Below are 13,369 nucleotides of genomic sequence, written 5' to 3' on the forward strand. Positions count from 1 at the left end.
CAGCCTTGCACCCAAGGAGACTATTTTAATTCCCAAACCAATCATTTCAGTAGGAAATAAAACAAGGGGAAAGTGTGAGAGTTACTCCCTGAGGTCAAACACTGCAGAACATGACAGTTCACTTGGTGGAGGGCTATACTGCAAGAGGCAGGTCAGTACTACGGAAAAGTTTCCCCGTGATCTTGGTTTCAGGCTGTTGAAGCTGCTTTACAGAGCATGCAAGGGGAACGTTGTCTCCCAAGGCAGTGAGTTCTCAAAGGATTTTTACTGAGGTTGCTCTTTCCTCTGACACACATCCAAAGCTGCATATGAGAAAGCTCCCCTCAGACACACACAAGTCCCAACGCAGGCACAAAGGGACAGCAAGGTTACACTCTTCATCTGCATTCTCCAGCTTCGTGCCAAGCACAGCTTAGGCTACCATCACGGGTCTCCTGGAGCACGTTATGCTGTCTTCTAGGATGCTTCAGAGTAACCTCTATGCCTTGCAAAAGAGAAACTGGCTCTCAGCAGCCAAAACAGCCTCCCTGCCGCCACTCAGCCCCTGGCATCACAAAACCTACCCTGACCCTACCGTACTGCAGGGGACGTTCCCACACTTCCTAGTTCACTGGTCACGCACGCTAGGAGTAGCCCTTCAAAATAAACTTGCAGCTCTCACTTTCTTTTAACGTCACCTATCAATAGGTAACACATATCCTACTGCTAGCTTTTTCACCCTAGCATTAGGCTAACTTTGGAATTAAACAAAGCAAATATGCGTTTAGTAAGACCTTGGTCAGGTTTATAACCAGAACAAAAGCAACAGACCCATTCCAGAGCACTCAAAATTTTCTCAACATCTATCATCTGCACTCCCAAGAACCTCAACGACCTCCCACCCTTCCAAAAAGCAAAGTACTGCTCCTCCCACTTATATACCCCCAACACTGGTTTAAATCCTCCTGGAGGGTCCACCTGGGTCTGCCTGGAGCACTCAGCAAGTGATTTCTCCTCCTTGTTCACACCTCATCAGCTGGAAGGTGCATAGGGGAAATGAACACTAAGCTTAAGGGAATTTAAGGAGAAACAAATCATGACAGATCTTCTCTTGGAGTTCAAAGTAACACCTTTGGGCAGGAGCAAGCAAGTGCTAGGCAGGGAATTGGAGAGTTGGGGCTGAGGTTTGCCAGGGCAGGGTAAAATCCCTGTTTCAGCCGAGCAGCTGCCCATATCTGTATGTGGTGCACACAGGGCTGTCCTGAGCCTGCTGTCCACCAGCAGAAAATAAGCCGTATGCCTAAACAGCACTGTCTTTGTTAATGAGGTAGCGGAGGGAGCAAAAGGCACGTTGAGGTCATTTACTAAATTAGGATGTGAAATCAGAGGCTGTTGCAAAAGGCAGTGCGGGCTCAGAAGTCACTGCGGGTGATTGCCACGGGCTGACTTCCCATGGTTTCTTCCCAAGAGGCTGTTCAAGGCAGGCAGGGCCTCTGCCGAGGTGCAGGCGTGGGGATGAGCGGAGTCTGTGGTGGGTGAAGCTCCGATGTTTATCTGGGGGAGTGGGAAGGTGCTGTGAACAGGCAGGCGTCCCTGGGAGGCAGTGAGTCTTAGGAAAATACACAGTGTATATCTCATGTGGCTGAAACCCAGTGGAAAGCTGGACACAGACCTGAAATGGGAGGTTGGTCCTTCTCCAGCAGGGAGACAGGCCAACAGCTTTTAAAGAGCACAGAGAGAGCGAAACTGGCATTCCAATCCCACCGCGGCAAGCTAGTCAGATGAGATTCGGGCAGATGCATGGCAGAAAATAAAATGCAAATCGGAGCAAGAAAAGCTCATCTCAAAAATAATGTGATATGCTGCTATTCAGCAAGAGGCGAATGGGAGAGGCAGTGATGCTGAAAGAAGTAGAAGCACAATAGCGGAGTCTGCAGTATTTGGTGACAAGGAGAATGATGGATGCAGCTGGGACTGTGCTCACCCGACAGCGCGTGAGACTATGGGGAGGTGGTGGTCCCTCCGCCGATGGCTGTGGGGTGGCTGTGCCTGCACAAAACTATAACAGGGAAGACAATGAGGCTGGAAAGAAGTGAAGGAAGAGCAAAGCGAGAGCACAAAAGAAGCAGGAGTTGCTCTAGCGGGAATGCTTTAACCAGAGAGTTAATCTATGCAGTTTCACTAAATGGTGCTGGAGGATTTGTCTGCAAACTCTTGCAGTACCAAAATGATTTGGTACTGGTGGAGTAGTGCAACCATCCTGCGATGAACTCCTCACCCCTTGCTCTGCATCTTTCTCTCTGTGCTCCCCTTGCACTTGGGGATGCATCGGACCAGGTCATGGACGGGGAAGTGAAAACCTGATCAGAGCTGACGGAGCCTGGAAGGAGGAGACCCTCCCAGTGACTATTGCTGCCACCTTGTTACAGGGTGTCAGCCCCTGTGTCCCCATCCAAGGTGTGAGTGAAGCCTTCCTGAGCTCCAGCCTCTTCCTGACCCTCTCCCCAGTGAGCTGCATTAGGGCAGGATGCCCTGCCTAACACGCACCCTTACCCAGACAGTGCAGCTGGGAGCATCGCCTGCCACTCCTCCCTTTGCACTACGTGGTGCTCGGTGAATGGAGCAGCTATGTGCTGAATCTTTAAATTAAAGTAATGTTCATTCTTAATGGGAAATTAAAGTCTGGAGGAGGAGGAGGGATATGAAGCTATGCATGGGTGTACACATATTTGGACTGTCCAGTCCCTCTCCTTCAAATGACAGTGTAGCAAGTACCAGCGCCAGTGTGACAGTGTGCAGTCATCCACTGCTCTGCCCTGCGTGGAATGCGTCTTTTCAGAAGCTCATTTTTAAATAGCAAGTTTGAGTTAATTGAATGCAAGAGTTTTGGAGGAGCTGAGGAACTCACTCGTCACTGGCGTCTGCTTTTCCAGACATCTTGCAATACCAGAGACTTTTCAGATGACGGAGACAAGGCTCTGCCAGGATACTCTAGAGAGGTCATATTTAAAGGTAAAACAGGTAATATAAGATAATGAGTAAGTTGACAAAGAGAAGTGAAATAATTAATGACAACCACCATGCTTACAAAATGGATTTTGTCCACCTTTCTTTTTAAGCACTACTTGAAGCCTGGTCAGTAATATTCCCCGGTGCACAGTCATCATGGCACTGGGGCGGGGGATTAAAACCAGCTCTGGCCAAGTCCAGGTTTCCTTCTAGGTTCCCTGGGGTCTGTCTTCTAGGGAGAAGCATCCTCTCGAGTAAGGCTGAGCATCAGCCTGGTGGTGAGGAAACCCCTTCTCTCCAAGCTCGACCCCAGACCGGAGAGGGACCCACGCGGTGAACCCCATGTGGCTCTGTGTCAGAGTTTCTCCTCCTCTTGCTGAAGATGGATCCTGCTTCCCCTCCATTTCTGTCTCCCTTCCCTTGCTTTTGTTCCATACTTGTTCTCATAGCATTTATCTTGGAGCTAGATAGCTTTGATAACTCATGCTTTGTTACTGAGTTTTGGCTTTTCACCCAATTGCCAGATGGAGTGCAACTCCCATACTCACAGTTTCTCCATTGGCTTTTCTGGTTGGGCTGTTACGACCAGAGGTGGGGGTTATGGAGGAGGAGGAGGAGTATACCAGGAGGAGCAAGAGAGCATGCCTGTGCTGCTGAAATTCCTTCTGGGTTGTTATGACACTGTAAGACTGTGTGCATCCTCCTCTGGATCATATGCCATAAGAAACGCTCATTCCACAGACATTTTAGGGATATGCTTTAGCATATGCTTTTGCGTAAACCTCAGAGGACACATTAATACCACAGCTGAGTTTGGTATTGACGTGCTGAACCTGAGCTCTTGCATCATGCCAAGCTGAAAGGACTACTGCCATCCTGGGCGTGGGGAGAGGAATGGGGAGGCAGCGCCAGGACCTTGCTCTGGTGCTGGTGTTCTGGTGGTGGACCTTGCTGCTGCTGCCTGGTCTCCAAAGGGAGGCTGGTAAAGCAAAGGAGCACCCCGGACAAGAGCTGAAACTAGGCGGAGAGGCTTAAAAGCAGTCATGAGACTCCAAAATCTCACCTGCTCACTGAAGCAGAGTATATGGGTGACCTCAGTCCAGCCCATGAAAACCTGTGTGGGGAGCTGACACTGGATGGGAAAAGATTCTTTCATCTAATACAGGTCTAACAGGAGACCAGAGCTGGAAGTTTCACCCAGAAATTCAGATGAGAAATACGACGCACACTGCTCATTATGAGGGCGATTAGCTATTCAAACAATTTACTGAGGGATGTGGTGGAATCTCCATCATCAGAGATTTGAAAGCCTGCCAGATCGCTCTCCTTTCCCAGTGGGACCCAAAGCAGAGCTGATCTGTGCGATGAAGCACCCAGGTCATTCAGGCTGCCCTCAGACCCTGGGAAGGGTTGATGGTCCATTCAGCTGACATGTCAAAACAAAAATATTTTCAACTTGGATGGAGATAAAAGGTAAAAACTTCACATATAAGAGCTCTGAAGTATTACTGTTGAGGTGGTTTATCTCCTTGTTTTCCTGAGAGGCTCCTGCTAGACTAAACCAATGTGCAGCTATCCAAGGATCTTAGTCTCCAGCCAGCGCCAAATTCCTGCAGAGCAGGGGGCTGTCTCACATATATTTCTTTTTTCAAAGTGCCAGTTCCTGGAGCCGTGGGAGTACTTTCATACCTCACCTTCTACTTACAAAGTCAGGCAAGTTTCTAGCCTTACCAGCAGCTCACAAATGAACGCAAAGAGAACGTGGATATAGTGTTTAAAGAGAAAGATGGCCCAAACTCAGGCAGCCACTGGCAGCACTGTGAGTGTCAGCAGGCAGAGACCGCACTGCTGCGGTGCTCTCCGGCGGCAGCAGCTCTTCGGGCTGGAGGAACGAGACCAGCACTGGCAGCCTTCAGCTCTTCCAGGCATGGTCCAGCCTGGCATTGCCGACCGTGTGCCATGGGGAGACTGCCCGGGCGGCACCGGTGACGCTGCCTGCAGAGTCCTGCCTGCCTGGACGTGAGCCCTGCTGACCGCAGGACGTCGGAGGAAGGAAGTTGGTGGTGCTGCTTTGATGGAAGTGATGTTTCCATAGGCATGCTCTCATGCCAGTCATATCCCAGGGTTTGTGGAGGTGCTTTGCTGCTGACAAAACCTGCTGTTTGAACAGTCGGTCTCACTCTCGTGCAGCTTATTATTGGAATTGCACCTCACAGGGAGAAGGGAAATGTGCTCCTTAACAGGCGCATCCTTTTTAATGGATTCTGCTTCGCTGCTGAGAATAAACAATCACAAATCACAGTCTACAAGGACCTTTAGAGAACCCTTCTGGTTCAGATATTTTTTTCACTTTGTCAGTGAAAGAGTACTTCTAAATACCTATCAGCCGGCCAAGAGTTACCATTTGGGGAGCACACGGCTTAACAGAGTGAGGGGAAAAAATATCTTTATTTTCGATTTATTTTCTTACTGGGAAGAATGCTCCCTAACTGCACTGCATAACGGCTTCCCACAGAAGACAACTGCCATGGAAGTACCTGGATGCAGCCCTTGCAGATGATGCAGTAGCTTGGGTGGGTTTTTTCAACTTTACATCCACCTGCAAAGGTTTACAGGCTTGAAAAAAATATTACCACTAACTCAGGAGGAAGGGAGAGCTTGCTCACAGCACAGGATGCTGTTTCCCCAGGCAGGACCCTGCTGTCAGAAGGGAGTCAGTGCTCAGTGGGCCTGGCAGCAGGCAGAGCTCAGCACCTTCCCAGGGCATTTTGCAGGGAGGCAGGAGGTTGGGACCCGCCCGGGTCCTCAGGTTGCTGCTTGGTGGGCTGCAGCAGGCAAGGAGCTCTGGGGCCCTCTGTAGCCTTTGCCACATCTCAGGTTTTGCCTGTCCTGATGGGAGCAACAGCACAGTCCAGAGAGGTCCCGAGGGACTGGGCATGTGCTGAGCCTAAGCACAGAGCACGGGCTAGGAGACAGAAGGACAGCATGCCACCGAGATGAAAGGAGCTGAAGCTGAACTGAGGAGCACGTGTGGTTCATCCTCAGCCATGTGTGCAAGAGTACGGGACTGTGGTGGGGGCAGAGCAGGGGGGTCACCTCTGGAGAAGCTGTGCCCGAGCAGGGACCCCAGCCCTGTGCTGAGGACAGCAGGGATGGGGTAGAGGGACCCTTAAGCCCTTTCCTGCACGACGGGCTTTTGCAAGGTGCATACATGTTGCAGTACGCAGAGAAGGACTGGCTGAAGCTGGCCTCCACCGCCTCCCTCCAGGTCACGGGTGGGATTTGCATCACCAGCAACCCCCCGTCTGAAGGCAGCGGTGCTGCCGCAGGGACGCGCGTGGGCACACACACAGAGAAGCGCTCCGCAGCACTGGTTACTCCCTGCCTTGAGATCAGCCCCTGTTTGGTTCCTACCCTGTGTTCTGCTATCTCATGGTGGGATCAGGCGATGCCAAGCCCTTTCTTGGGAGAGAGGCAGCTTTCCTGGCCCTGCCCCATGGCAGGAGCTGGGGCTGGGAACTGGCTGGGGCCCTCGCTGCTCCTGGCTGGAGGGTGGAGGTGCAGTGCAGCGGCGCGGATGGCTGCCAGCCCCTTACCACGTAATTAGGCAGCTGCGCACGCCGAGCCTGCTCCGACTGGATTACATCGCTGCCGCCTGAATCACCCACATGCAGGACCATCCAAGGCCAGCCCATCCGCGGGCTTTCTCTTCACAGGGTCTTGCTTTCCCTGCATTCGGAGCAGAGGGTCTCTCCCCTGCACGCATCAAAGGCGAAAGTCATGGAGACGGCGCTCTCGGCCACGCCAGAAGGGTTAGCACTGGTGTTTCCAGGTCTTGGGCAACCACCGACACGAGTGGCACCACTGCACATCGCTGTAAGGGCATCTAAAGTGGGGCCCCAAGCTCCATTCCTCCTTGACAAGTCAGCCCCAAAGACTTGTCTTGTCCAAAGCCTAAACGATGCCCAGTCATTCTGGGAATATAAAGAGGAGCAGAAACATAGCCCAGATTTTTTTTTTTTTTTTTTTTTTTTTTCCTTCTCGCTACAATGGAAAGCAAAGTGTCCTCTGGATGTACCAGGTCTGCTGTCAGCGTTTGCACCCGGGACACAGTGGCGGGCACTGCTCTGCAGGAACCAGGAACTGAAACTTTCTGGAGGCCTAATGGGGTGCAAAAAAAATCCACAGTGTGGAAGTCGGCAATAACTTCACACTGGTGTCATGTAGTGATGAAAGGGCTAGAGCTCTGCTTTCCCACTGACTCATTCCCCTGGCTGCGGACAGCTTTTGAGTCCTTCCAAATTTAGCTAGATTCATGGTGGGTTTTTTTAAAATCATTCATCAAATAACTTCTGCAGATAATTACGAGTTTGTTGCTCATTTATTAGCACTAGGCTATAATTATTCAGTATCCAGATGATTTGCTGCATGGATCATGTGGTGTTGAGTAGGTCAGATGAGTACAAGGCTCACAATTAGCATTTTAAAGTGTGTTTTCCCGGGAAAGTCTGCAATGCATCCTTAAACTCTGCTGCGTTGTCAACAGTGCATTATCAGGAAAGCAGAGGCAGACAAGGTGAATTTGGGCATAAATGTGGATAAGCCCTCATAGATAATTTTGCTCACGTTTTACCCAGCACCAGCTATAGCAATGCAGGTGCGAGGACTTTGTTCTGTCTTGTCCAGGTGTGTGATGTGATGGAGTCCCTGTGCATCAATGTGACAATTCTCCTGTCTCCAGCTGGTGCCTTTTCCGGGACATTTTGCTTTTTAGTGGCCAGACCCAGCATGTAAATGGCAGTGTGAAAGCACTTAGCAAAAGCTTTTCTCCTGTGAAGTCGCAGCTGACCCTGTGGCAACACCGCCTTCAGCCCTGTTTCTGTTTCCCATCTCTGAGACCAGCCCTGTGGCTGGGAGCTCCCGGCCCCAAAGCTGGAGAGATGCTGGCAGCAGTTGCAGTATGCAGGCAATGTTCCCCATTTTTAGGGAGAAAAGGATGCCATGATGCTGGTACTGTCCGGGACAGAGGGAACAGATCCTTTTGGTAACGTTTGCAAGAGGAACGGTTGCCCTTTACAGCTTTGTTTTGACACTGTGATTGCCACAAGGAGCCTATTTTGCTGCGGTGACGCACCGTGCAGCAGAGGCATAGCAGGAGCAGGCTCTCCAGCTCACACAGGGAAAACTGAGGCCCTGAGAACTAACAGGACTTTTAGGAGATCACACACATGTGGCAATTAAACCTCAGCAACCCCTTCCCTGGCCAGCACTCACAGCAGAAGCCTTGCTGCCACTTCACATCCCCCGCGCGTTGGCTTGCTGATGGTACCGATGGAGGCAGAAAGCCCAGGCAGCCCTAGGCAGGACATTGCGTGTCAGAGCTATATGGGACACCCCTCATTATCATGGAGGTGGGCAATGCCATCCGCTCTGCATGCCAGAGCGCAAGCTGATGGCTTCCTGGAAGTCCATCTGCATGGATTTGGCTGTGCTAGCTGGGCTTCACTGCCTGGTCTTTCCCAGTACCAGAGCAGGAGAAGGACTTTCTCATACCTTGTAGCTGCAGAATAAAAGGGGATTGGGGGCTGGCTTTGAAGCACTGGCTTTTCTTTCTTTTCTGCACCCAGTGGGGGAGTTGGACATCCCACATATCCCAGACCAAAGGTTGTTTGAGGGGGACCAAGGCAGGAGCTAATGGGGCAGTGGATAGCCTGGTTCTGTGTGGGGCGAGTTAGGCTGAGCTCCAGCATCTCCCAGACCCAGAAACTGGCCTCACCCTGCAACCGACAGGGAGTTTCACTCCCTGGAAACGATCCCCATGGCTGGCCACAGCCACGCCAGGCACCTCTGGTCCCCAGCACGGTCTGGTCCCACTGTGCATCATCTTCCCTCTCAAAACTTTACTCTGGTTGTGCGGAGTGGCGGGGGGAGGTGCGGTGTTCAGAGAGCCCCCGAGCAGCCCCACACCATAAACAACTGTGGTTCTGCTTTGCCTCCAGCTGAGCGGGGCAAAGGATGTGGCCTCCTGAAGGGCACATTAACCTCTGTGAATGATGCAAGGAAATGAAGAGTGAATCACATGTCCCAGTGTAGGAGTTGACTTCAGTGTCTGTGTCACCATCAGGGCTTGTTACCCTGCTCTCCACAGCAGTACCCTCCTCATCCCCTCTGGGCAGAGGATGCTCTGCATCCACTTTTCCAGCAGGCAGCACACATGACCACATCAATTGCTCTGGTATGTCACAGTTTGCTCTCGCTTGTGTAGGTGCCCAGCAAGGAGCTGTGGCCCATTTTGGATGACTTGCCTTGAGCAGTTAAAATCCTTTGGCCAAAATCCTCAATACCTCAAAATCCTGGAGGGCAGCCGTGAAATCCCCTGGGGAGACGCAGCATGAGCAGGAACTGGGAGCAATGCCACAAGACCAGCTGCAGGCAACAGGAACCCCTGTGCCTGACAGCTCAGGGCAATCAGCTTAGCCACTCGAAAATGAAGACCAGAAGAGAAGACCACTTCCCACAGCTCCTGGATGAAGTCCCTGAAGGCAGCTACTCTGCCTCTTGGATAACGAGGAACGTTGCCACTCCTCACCCTTGCAATCACATCACATCTGTGTTTTACTAATGCACTGACTCCACACAGGGTGGAAGGTGTCTATTTTGTTGGGTGCTTTTCAAAGACATAGTGAAGAAGAACTGATGCTAAGAGCTCATTGTAATTACCTGTGCCCAGAAATGCGTGGGAAGGTGGTATCCTCCCCCCATGGTGCCTGAGTAGGTAGCTACCTGGGAGACACTTGTCCTGGTTCTCATTTGCTGAAAGACAAGGATGCTGCTCCCTGCCTCCCAACAGATACAAAATCCCCGTGCATCTCCCTGTGCAGAAGAGGAGCCTGTGCATCCAGAGCAGCATGGCTGGCCCAGTCTGTCCCAGTACCATCTGTGGGAGTTTTATTACCAACTTAAAAGTGAGCAAAGCTAGACCGACACCAAAGATGCTTAAACACCCCACCCATAAGAGGCTTTGGGCTCCTCTAGGGTGAAATATGAGCCACAGTCATTAATAATCATCTGCTCTTTCCATGCCAATTATGGGCAGCCCTTGGGTTCCTGGCAGACTGCAGGCATCTCCCGCGGTGGAGCCCAGCCCAGCTCCCTCTCGGGCAGCCACTGGCAGTGGGGTGCTTGCAGCCCGGCATGCCGGCGCCTGCTGGAAGCACTCCCTGCAGCAGCGGGCGTCCCTGGGCGCTCCTCTGTGGCAGAGCATGGAAGGGCTCACAGGGAGATCCTCTCCCTTAGGCAACCCTTAGCCTTGGCCATGGGGCAGCTCCCAACCGGGGGCCACCTCTGTGCCCAGTGAGGCAAAGGGGGTCTGCGCCTTCCTGCAGGGAAGGACCATCAGCCATCCAGCATGGGCTCCTTGGCTTCACAAGGGCACAGGGCAGACTCAGTGTAGCAAAGGAACTTCAACCAGCCTTTTTTTTTTTTTTTTTTTAAATACATCTTCCATTTTTTATTAAGCATCCCCATTTCCAAGTGACTGCTGCCTTGGAGGGGGAAACACTCTTCTGGACATGTTTCATGGGTTTGGGGCATTTTGCGTTCAGCTTTTCATCCAGATTTCTGGCTTTAGACGTGAACCAACACGCTGCAGATGACAGCACCCGCACGCATGCACACACACATCTTCCACAGCTGCCTGGGCCTGGTTGGCAGTGCCCAAAATGAGCAACCCCAAGCTCTGACTCTTTACTTCCAGTGCTTAAACAAACCGCCCAGGAGCAGAGAGTCCTGGGAGCGATGGAACCTCCTCCCGTATGAGCAGACACTAGAGGGCAACGCGATCACGCAGGCTATTAAGCGACAGACCTTGAATGCTAATGAATTTGCTCGTTTGCACACCCAGTGCTTTCGGACCTGCACGCCTGTTTTCAGTGCACCGTACACTGTTCTGCTGCAACTCATGGATGCAATATGAGACTGCCAGGTCTGTCCCCGTACCAACGTCCCAAGATGCAAAAGGCTCTAGACTGATTTTCGGCGAGTTTTGCAGAAAGGTTTTCAGTTGACTTTTGATCAAAACACATTTTTAGGCCAGCGTAGTCCTCCAAGGGAATGTGAAAGGGGCATAAAAAAAGCCCGCTTGCAATTTGTAGAGCTGTCAGTGCTCATTGTGCATCCCCCATGCTGGCTGTGCCTGAAAAACCATTGGAAGGGAAAGACATGAGCAGGGACACAGCTGGTGCCTTCACACTAACTCATGCATGCCAGGATGGCAAAGACCCCACCAGCTTAAACATCACACACTGAAAACAGGATCACAGCTGCCTTTGGCCTGCATCGGCTGCTTTACATGGAGCACTACGGTAGGCAAATCTCAGTCTGGTTGAATCCATCGCTAACCACAAACAATTATGTAAGTCAGAGTTAACACCATTAAAGAGAGAAAATGTTTACCCGTCTCAGCAAACAGCTGGGGAGAAGAGAGGGTGGAAGAGCGAGGAGGTAACCGTGGTCTCTGAGCTTGGGCTGCGCTGGGTCTCAGTGGAGTCCTGGCTGTGTCCTGCTGTCCCTGCCCGCCGGTGGCTGTCAGCCCTCGAGTGCCGAAATACAGAGATGTCTGGGCTGACAACTCAGTCGAAGATAGGAACCTGTCAAGAAATGAAACAGGAGGACTGCCAGCTTGATTGGTCGCCTCGGGGAATCTTCCATTAGCGGCTTTAAAAGACACGTGTCGTTTATTCTTTCCCTGTCTCTATTTTTCTCTCTTCTCCTTTGGAAAGAACTGAAACCTTCCCGGGCTGAAATTCCTGCAAAGATCCCCTTCCCACTCCTCAGCTTTAAAGCTTATCTGTCTGCACAAATTCCTCCCTGCATTACACATAGAGCCTAACCTAATTTTTTTAGAATCGTATTTATGGTTTCCTAATTAGGGGAAGAGTCATTGCAGAGAAGAAGAAAAAACCAGATCAGGGAAAGTTGGTGTCCTGGGGGGGTGCATGGTGGGTGAATTCATTAGACACGAATGCCCGGAGTGAAACTCTCAGAAATCCTTTGTACCATGGACTCGGGGGAGTCCGCCCCCTCTGAACTATCTACGGATCCTTAAAGAAATTACCATTACTGTTCTGGTTCTGCAAATTGCAGGACTTTCAGTTTGAGAAGTTAATTTGAGGAGATTTTTCTCTGCAGCTCTGGCGCACAGTCCATGTCCCCAGAACAGCTCAGCTAGCACTAATCCTGGGCGATCAGGTGCCTGCGTGCAGAGAAATGCCAAGTGCTTTTCATGCTTTCTGCCCAGACTGGGTTTTAAGAAGAAAAAAGGTGCAATACTGGGAGTAAAACCTTGCTAAATCCCTGCGATGGACAGAGAGCTAACAATCCTCAAAGCCACCTCTGCTCCTCCAGGCTTGAAAGGGAGTGCGTGAAGGCTGCGCACCACCAATGTCCCTGCAAAACCCACAGATCTATCCATGTGCCAGCCTCAGGGCCAGCTGGCCATGGGGTCCGTTTGGCCTCATCTCTCCAGGGAACAATCAGCTCTTCTTCTGTTTGAGGCAGTCACTGGCCAAACTGTGGGGAAAAACACCCAGGGTGCTGTTATTCTCTTGGGCCAGTGCTCTCAGGCCACTTTTGGTTCTGGGGTCTGTTGGATTGGTGGTCCATGGCTTGGGATTGGCTGTGGAACAACAACTCAAAGGCAGGAAGTTTTTGTTTCTACTGTGAAGTTTGCAAAAGTAGGACAGAGCACGATTCCCTGGCTCTGAAGGGATGCATCAAAGCTTTGCTCAGGCACAGCAGGCAGGAGCTGCAAGAGGGACCGAGCCCCTGGTGCGATGGGACAGTCACTGGCTACATCCTGGCAGATCTGAGATGAGGTAGATAAAGGCCCCCAGAAGCCCAGACAAGCAGGTTTTGTGCACCCTGATTTTGATTTCTAAAATAACCCATTTGAGGCTCTTAACTCCCATTGAACTTTCTCCCGCAGCCATGCTGTCCCAGGCTGGTGTGCCGTAGGCTCCTAGGTGACCCCAAAGTGGCAGACGCGGAGTTGCCACTGCCAACTGCTTTCCAGTTCCTTTTTTTCTGGAAGAAATTTTTGCCTGACCTCCAGTCAGCAAAATCCCTGGAGCTTGGGAACTGATTAGACCCCTGCTAACATAGTCTCTGCTTCCATGCTTTTCCTCCACAACCTGCCTTCCCTTCATGTTGTGTGTGCACCTCAGGTTAACTGGCCCTTCTGTAATTAAATGAATATTTAGTTTTATTTCTTGCCCTTATGCAAGCTCTTTTAGGTTTGCAGTACATGAGAGCTTAAATAATAATACTTCTTGGTTTTCTTGGCACCAGGCATCACTTTGTAAGGCTGTGCTGTGTCTTCTCT

General features: G+C 51.3%; 1 protein-coding gene across 2 annotated transcripts in view; it reads right to left on the reverse strand.

Moving 5' to 3' along the window:
• The window catches only part of MID2 (midline 2), a 138,917-nt gene extending 127,377 nt beyond the window's left edge, over window positions 1-11,540 (reverse strand). For both annotated transcript variants that reach the window (XM_041119209.1, XM_029996715.2), the window contains exon 1: window positions 11,443-11,540. The gene's annotated coding sequence lies outside the window, so the exon portion shown is untranslated. The remainder of the gene's footprint in view (window positions 1-11,442) is intronic.
• Between the last annotated feature and the right edge of the window lie 1,829 nt (window positions 11,541-13,369).

Source organism: Aquila chrysaetos, chromosome 21 (genome assembly GCF_900496995.4).
Source record: "Aquila chrysaetos chrysaetos chromosome 21, bAquChr1.4, whole genome shotgun sequence".
NCBI classification, from domain to species: domain Eukaryota; kingdom Metazoa; phylum Chordata; class Aves; order Accipitriformes; family Accipitridae; genus Aquila; species Aquila chrysaetos.